This window comes from Phodopus roborovskii, unplaced genomic scaffold, assembly GCF_943737965.1.
Source record: "Phodopus roborovskii unplaced genomic scaffold, PHOROB, whole genome shotgun sequence".
NCBI classification, from domain to species: Eukaryota; Metazoa; Chordata; class Mammalia; order Rodentia; family Cricetidae; genus Phodopus; species Phodopus roborovskii.
Window position 1 is genome coordinate 1,955,556 of NW_026126481.1, and position 8,660 is coordinate 1,964,215.

Genomic DNA, 8,660 nt, shown 5'->3' on the forward strand with positions numbered 1-8,660 from the left:
ACCTCAGCAACTCTTATAAAGGAAAACATGTATTTGGTTCCAAGATTCAGTCCATTATCATCATGGTGGAACATGGTCAGGTGCAGGCAAACATGGTGCTGGAAAGGGGGCTGAGAATTCCACAACTTGATCCAAAGGCAACAGGAAATGAACTGAGACACTGAGTGTGCCATGAGCATATATGAGACCTCAAAGCCCACCACCACCCTGACGTACTTCCTCCAACAAGGCAAATCTACTCCAACAAAGCCACACCTCCTGATAGTGCCACTCCTTAGGAGCTTATGGGGGGACTAGTTACATCCAAACTACCACACCTGCCTTCCTTATTCACACAGCACATCCAAGGAGGATCTGCATCTCCACTGAAATGATTATACTTCAAACCACCATTTTCTCAAGTTTGAGCTAACATGGCCTCCAGCTACCTAGGGTGATGTGTAAATTCAACCCAGTCCCTATGGAAATCCCATTAGCAACTTTTCAGTGGAAGTATTTTTAAGAATTCTAAAATTTGGGTGGAATCTTAAAGCATCCTAAATAACTAATAGCATTTTGGAGGAAATAAGAAAACAAAGTAGGAGAGCCTGTATTTTCTCATTTTGAAATTTCTTACAAAACTATGGTAATCAAACAGTTTGGTACTGCCATAAAGACAGGTGTACAGACCAAGGATTGGGATAGATGGCACAGCAAAGATCATCAAATGATCTTGACAAGGGAACTAAGACAGCATGAGGGGTAGAAAGGAGAGTCTTTCCAAGGATACTAACGAAACGACCAGTCACAAGCAAAAGAATGGAGTTGGAACCAGGACATGATGGGCAAACCACTGTACATACTGAGCTTTGGCTCAGCCCACAAATCATAATTTATGTACCTCAAATGTATAGCTCCTATAACTTAAGAACAAATAGAAACTTTATAAACTTCATTTTAAAGGAGCAATGCATGTACTACAGAAATGCATGCAGCTGAAGTTTAAAGCCTGAACCCCCCCAGGCCTCATGTGGTTCTCTCCATCTTTCACTGTTGAGAAACAGTAGCACCTTTAAGAAGTAGGGCTTGCAATGACTCTAATAAGTCATCTGGGAGCATACCCCAAACAAGATAATAAGACTCCAGCCCCTTCATCTCTTTCCTGTACAGTGTCATGAACTTAGAGTCTTTGCTTTACCATATACTATCACTGTGATCTCCCACTACAGATCCAAAGCAATGGGAACCATGGATACTGGACCAAGCATCCTGAGATGGGGGTCTAAAACAACTATTTTTACAATAAATTGATTACATGAACATCTTATTGATTTCAGTGCTGTAAATCTCACTAACCACCATGTTGGCATCACAGTGAACTATCACCCCACATCTAATAGAATACCTATTATCAAACAGACAAAAGGAAAATTAACTGTTAGAGATGTGGAGAAAAGGAAGCCTCTGGCCCCTGTTGGTGAGAATGTAAAATAATACAGCTGCTATTAAAATGGCATGGAGCATCTTTGAAAAAGCTCAAAGTGAGATTAACCATACAATCCAAATAGCCCACTCACAGAAATATATCCACACCTCAGAAAGCAGAATCTCAGGGAGTCTTTGTAGCCATCTACATAAAACACCACCCACAACAGCCAAAGTTTGAAGCCCCTATACTTTCTCATGAATAGATGAATGAATAAATACATTTTGGTATATACATTTAACCAGATATCATGCAGGTTTTAAAAAGAAAATAAAACCCATATTACATAGTGAAACAGGATAATATTGAGAAAGTCATGCTAAGTTAAATAATCGAATCCCCAATAAAAGACAAAAAAAAAGTGTATCATTCCACTCAAATAAGAAAGAGAACTGACAGAAAATAAAATGACAATGACCCAGGCTGGGGAGCGGGGAAGGATCACATTGATGGTACTATGTCTTATACCACTGGACTATGTGCTTTAAAATGGGTAAGAGGGCAACCTTGATGCCATGCCATGTTTTTGGTTTCACAATTGAATTTTTTAAAATATAACTTTTAGTTTCTAGAAATGTTTTATCTTCGTACTCTCAAGGTAGGGGAACTCCTTCCTAGACTTAGTCTACCATTTCTCAAAAGTTTGTAAACACTTTGGGTTCTGTCCCAGAAGGAGGTGGATGATGGAGTCTAGGACCTATTTCTTGATTCAGCCCAAATCAGCTAAGCAGCATGATTTTCTCATATGTTCTTTTGTGCCATCAAGTCCGATGAAGCTTCTTCCTGCTGTTGACACATTTTCATTAAACACTCATCATTTCCATTTCTTTCACCATTAAAAAATAAGTATGCATTACTGACATATCATTGCACAATAGATTCATTTATTTATGTATTTACTGATAAGCATTCACTGTGCATAATGCTAGGTTTCTTGAAGGTGATTTCTTTTGAGTATGTAATTTAATTTTTGTCTTTTTTAAGGTTCCCATGTTCTCTCTCATTCCTGATCCCAGCCTCTTCCTGGCAGTCTCTGTCCTCTCTCTTCTGCCTTCATGTCATTTTTGTATATATTATAAATTCTAGGCCTTGAAATAAGAAGAAAAATGTTATCAGTCTGATCTGGGTTTATTTTGTTTAGTATAAAATTTTCTTTTATGTGCTATTACACATAAAAGGATGTATGGCATAGGGATAGCTTATAGGGTTTTTTTTTTCCGCTCATATAAAGAGAGTTTTCACCAAGACCATGTTGCCTCAATGTCTGCCCATTAACCTTCAGCTATGTTGTCTGTCATTAAAGTAGATTCTTTTATAAGGTCCATGACCTCACTAGAACCTGAAAATTGGCCATGATTCTAATACTAGGCACAATTTCCCATCTGTTGAGTTGGCCATAAGTCCAACTAGACCACTGTTGGTTATCATGAACATGTAAATTCCACATATTGGACCTTCATAGATAGCTTGCTATGCTGATAATTATTATAGTTCAAATAGGTCACAACTGACAGAATTAATAATTGCTTCCCTCCCCAGCATCCTCCATAGTGTTTTCTGAAACCATGGAAGCTAGACCCCAAGAAAGACTTTCATGCCAGATCCCACTTGAATCATCCAAGTCCCGTGTCCTCTGTATAAAATGCCTTCAATAATACAGGCTTACCTTCAACCTGTGAATGGCAACCAAGGGCTACATCAATAGTCTATATTCTTTTCTGAAAACACAATTGTTTGTTCAGTCTTTGAGAATTTCGCATCACACACCCCAATTCCACTCATTTCCCAGTCCTTCCATATCCACCCTCCACCCTTGTAGCCCCCCCCAACAAAGAAAATAAGGAGAGAGGTAGAGCCAGCTCTCCCATGCCTATATTACTGTTTGTGACACCATGTGCTGGCTGGTGAGGGGCAGAGGTAGGTCCCTGTGGCCCTCAGATATCAACATGGAATCAGGCTGCATTACAGACTACAGGCATCCTCACAGCCTTTGGTGATAACATGGGCCAGGAGAGCCAACACAAACCCCTCCTGCAGTAGGGCCATGGACTCAGACATGGCCTCAGAGGCAGCACGTGCCCAACCACACAGGCCTTTTATATCAGGCTATTCCTCACCACATTCAAGTGTCCAGTTCTGCTTCTCTTCATAACACATGAACCGTTAAACATCTCCTTCTATCCCATCTCTCCACAACGTGCTTGCTTCCAACCATGCCTGCACAGCAGCCCAGTGTCTCTCTGAACTTCTGGCCCTGGTCCAATAGTCCATATTCTTTTGGGACTCTCTTGTGCTTCCCTGATCCACAATTCAAAAGGAGATATCTTGTGCCTGGTACTGGGTTATTAGTCTGTCATTCTTGGGTGGAACATTGACAGCCTAATAGTAAAATACATATATATATATATGTATATATGTATGTATATATATACATATATATATATATATATGTATATATATATACATACATATATATATATATATATATACATATATATGTATACATACACACACACACATATATATGTGTGTGTGTGTGTTTGTATGTGTACACATATGTTTATACATGTATGCATTGTGTATAACTTTTAGTAAGTATAAAACAATGTGATTACTGATGCTTTATCAAACAACCTTTGTGTTATTTGTATCTGCTTTTTCCTTCTTCTGCATTGATCTCCATTCCTTCTCCCTTGTTGAAGCCCCTTCCCCATTTTCAGTTTCCCACTTCATATCACCTACTTTATTTCTTGCTAGTTCCCACTCAAGTCCCATCTGTGGCTATTCCATGTTGTATATTCTCATCTGAGGATCTGAAACTAGGAACCACAGATGAGAGGGAACATTCCTTGTTTGTCTTCATGGGTCTAGGTTACCCCATGCAATATAGTCTTTTCTAGTTCCATGCACTTACTTTCAAATTCACAATCTCATTTTTCTTTACAGCTGAATAGCATTCAATGGTGTACAGGTACAGAATTCTCATTAACTATTCATCGTTTGAAGAACATTTAGATTGTTTCCACTTCCTAGCTATTGTTAATAGGCCATCAGTGAACATGGATGAACAAGTATCTCTAGAGTATAAGGGCTAAGCCTTTGTGCATATGCTAAGCAATGATATATCTGGATCACATGGGCTATTTATTTTAGTCTAGTTTATTTACTCTAGTCTATTTAATCTAGTCAATTTAGTATAGTTACTTTAGTCTTTTGAAGATTCTCCATGCCAATTTCAAAAGTGGCTTCACCAATTTGTGTCCCTCAGAACAGTGATTGAGGGTTCCCTCTTCCTCACAATTTCACCAACATTTGTTGTAAGTTGTTTTTGTTGATCTTAGCCATTCTGATTAGGGAAAGATGAAATCTCAAATGTTTTAGTGAGCAATTACCTAATTCTGAGGATGATGAACACTTTGAGGTATTTCTTAACTATTTTATTTCTTCTATTAAGAACCCTTTATTTAAGTTTAAGTTTTTAAAATGGAGTCATTTGTTTTCTCAACTTTGTTATTTTTTTAGTTCTTTTTATATTTCCAATAATCCTTTGTCAGATGAGTAGCTTGGAAAGATTCTCTTCTATTCTGTGAGATTTGTTCTTCACTTAGTTAATTGTTTCCTTGGCTGTATGTCAATGTTTTAGTTTTATAAAGATCCAGTTGTCAATTTTTGTTTTTAATTCCTGGGCAAATACAGTCCTATTCCAAGTCCTTTCCTACACCTATATCTTGTAGGTAGCTGCCTATATTTTCTTGTAGTGGTTTTAGTGTTTTTGGTTTCAAATTGAGGTCTTTGATCCATTTTGACTTTATTTTTGTGAAAGGTAATAGATACAGGTCTAACTTCATTCTCTGCATGTTAACATTCAGTTTTCCTCACACCTTTTATTGAAGATGTTGTTTTTTGCCATTATATTTTTAGAGGTTAAGAAGTATTGGTTCTAAAGCTGTTTTTGAAAGTCAGCTAGAATTCTTCTATGAATTCATACATATCTGTACTTTTTGTAGTTGTAAGGATTTAATTACTGCTTTAATCTCCTATTTTGCTATTGACATGCTTAAGTTGTTTGTCTTTTCTTGGTTCAACTTTGCTAGTTTGAATGAATAAAGAAATTCACCTACTCCTTCTACATTTTCCAATTAATGGGGTACAGGTTTTTAAAAAGTATTCCTTTATAATATTCTTAATTTTTGTTGTTTGTTGTAATGTTTCCTTACCCATTTCCGACTCTGTTAATTTGGGTCCTCTCTTTCTCTCTTTTGATCAGTTGGACTAAGAATCTGTCGATCCTGTTTATCCTCTCAAAGACAAGCCCTTAGATTTATTGATTCTTTGTAATGCTTTCTTTGTTTGTATTTCATTAATTTGTCCTTTGATTTTTATTATTCTTTCTGTATACTGGGTTTGGGTTTAGCTTGTTCTTGTTTTTCCAAATTCTTGAGTTTCATCATTAAACCATTTATTTGTACTCTTTCTGATCTTTTAATGTAGGTACTTAAGGCTATAAATTTCCATGTTAGAACTGCTTTTAATGTGTCCCGGAGGTTTTGTTTCATTTTCATTTTCATGTCATCCCATTTCATTCCAAGAATATTTTCATTACTTTTTTGATATCTCCCTTGAACCATCATTCATCATTCAACAATGAGTTGTTTAATCTCCCTGGGTTTATATACTTATGGAGTTTTGTTTGCTGTCACCCTTAAATTTTATTGAATAATCATCAAACAGAACATGGAATCATTCCAGTTTCTTTGTATTTGTGATAGTTTGCTTTGTGTCCCAGGATGTCATCTGCTTTAGAGAATCTTCCATATTGTACTCAATAGAAAGCATAACCTTTGGTATTTGGATGAAATAATCTGTAGAAAGCTGTTGGGCAGATTTGTTGTAAGATGACATTTATTTCTGGAGTTTCTCTGTTTATTGTCCAGAGGAGTGTTGAGATGTTGAAATCATCTACAGTTATTGGGTTTGTGTTAGTCTGTGTCTTTAATTCCATTAATATATTCATTTCCTGTTCTTTTTACATCTTTCATGCTCTTTCATTACTTTGTCTTGTTCCTCTACTTAATCTTTCAGTCCTGATATTCTGTCTTCTGCCTGGTTTATTCTACTTGTTGTCTAACTAGGATACTGAAGATTTTCCAATTTTATCTTAATTTCAGTTTGGTTTCTCTGAAATATTTCTATCTCTGTATTGAAATCAGTTTTGAAATTCTGAATTATCTTTGTCATTTCATTCAACAATGTTTTTGCATTTTTCTTGAACATCACTCAAATATTTATTGATATCCTCTTCAGATTTAATGAAGTGTTCATTCATATCTTATTTAAATTTCTTTAATTCTTTGATAAGATTTATGATTGTTCTTTTAAATTCTGTGTTCTGGTCTTCATCTGCTTTGTTCTCATTAGAGAACATTTTTATATAGAACTGGTGTGTTTTATGAGAGACATGCTGCCTTGGTCCTTCACATTGTTTTTGTGATTTGACCTGGGCATGTGGACTTCTTTCTTTGATTGTGAGTTTGATGTGAAAATCTGGACTTTCTCAGATTGGGTCAGTACAGAAGGTATGTGACATGAGCTAAAAAGCTAGAAACAAATTGTTTAATTAACCAGGGAAAGATGGCTTCCAAGCCGTAGGCCTGGAGCTAGGCCTAGGGGTGTATGGATAGCAGCTGGCAGGGAGAAGGATGGGAGAGAAAAGAACCATCTCACAAGTCAGAAGTGGTTCTTGAAGAAAGCAGCTCCAAAGATAACCAGTCTGTAGCTGTGCTTTTTGGGTGTGAACATGAATACAGCCATAGGAGTTGTGGCACAATGGGGGGGGGATGCGGAGATGAGAAAAGGAGGAAGTGACTTACCCTAAAGGTGTCCGGGGAACTAAGGTTTGAGGTCATGGTCTGAAAGTAGGCTTGTAGATTTGCAGATAGCTGTGGGTTGGGAAAAGAGCAGCGAAAGGGAGATGTTACTTATTCAGGAAAGGTGACTGCCGAACAAAGAGGGTTCATGAAACTTGGCTCATCTAGTAATTTATAATTGTTTATTTACAAATCTTATTTTTGCTTAAATAAAAAAATATGGGTTACTTATGGTTGTGAGCCTAGCCTTTAAAGGCTGAGCTATCCCTCCAGCCCAACCCCAACTGGATGGCATTCCCCTGCATATGGAATTGGGGTGGGGGGATGGGAGGGGAGGGTGGTTAGAGTGCATGTGAGCGGGCAGAGAGGGTAAAAGGGAAGGAAGGAGAGAGGGAGGGGGGAGGGAGGGAACTGGGATGGACATGCAAAATAATAAATTAAATTAAACAAAACATGCTTTGACTCCAAAATTTAAGTTCAATGACAAGTTACTGGGGAAAAGAATTTCTATTTTTGTTTCCACAGAAAATGAAAAGATATGGATTCCTTCCAGACTAATGTGGTTTGATCAAGCCAGACAGCCTGAAACAGAGTACCAGGTGATCCTACATTCAAAACAGCTGGACAAAGCAGCCTTACAGACTACAGCCAGGATTTCTGAATCTTCTTCGAATCCCCCATGACAGTGCCCCTTACCAGCAGGAAGTAGTTTAGAAAGAATGATGGCCCAAATTCCCAAATACTGTCTATAAATGCTTGTTTTCATTTAAATGGACTTGGTTATATAAAATAAAAAAAAAATGAAAACAAAAACAAACAAAAAATATGGGTTACTAAAATCCCATGTTAACACATTAACACACAGCCATGCATATCTTGTATGGGTATATGAATAAAATAAATGAATATTTACAATGATTTTAGAAAATTAAAAAAAGTACCTGGTAGTCAAAAACTTAAGCTAATTTGTGGTACTTTCATGGTGAATTCTATAAAATTTAAATTTCTGATTGGGAAGAAAGGCAATAAGAGAAATTAAAATTTAATAAAAGGCTGTTAAAAATTAGACATTTTTTAGCAGCTTCTGTCATTAAGTCTCTGTGATTTACAAAGGCTTCTGTAGTAATGCTCTTGTAGCTATAACACCACAAGGACTTTTTAAAGCTAACTATTAGACAGTACTGTTCTCAAACTAATGCCTTCTCTGTTTTGCTATCTACATCTGCATCTAGCAGTCCCTCTCAATGCATAGTCTTAGTCCCCAGAAGTTGTTAGACACACCTACACTCGAAGTTCTGTGAGGATCAATACCAGGAATTACAAGGCTG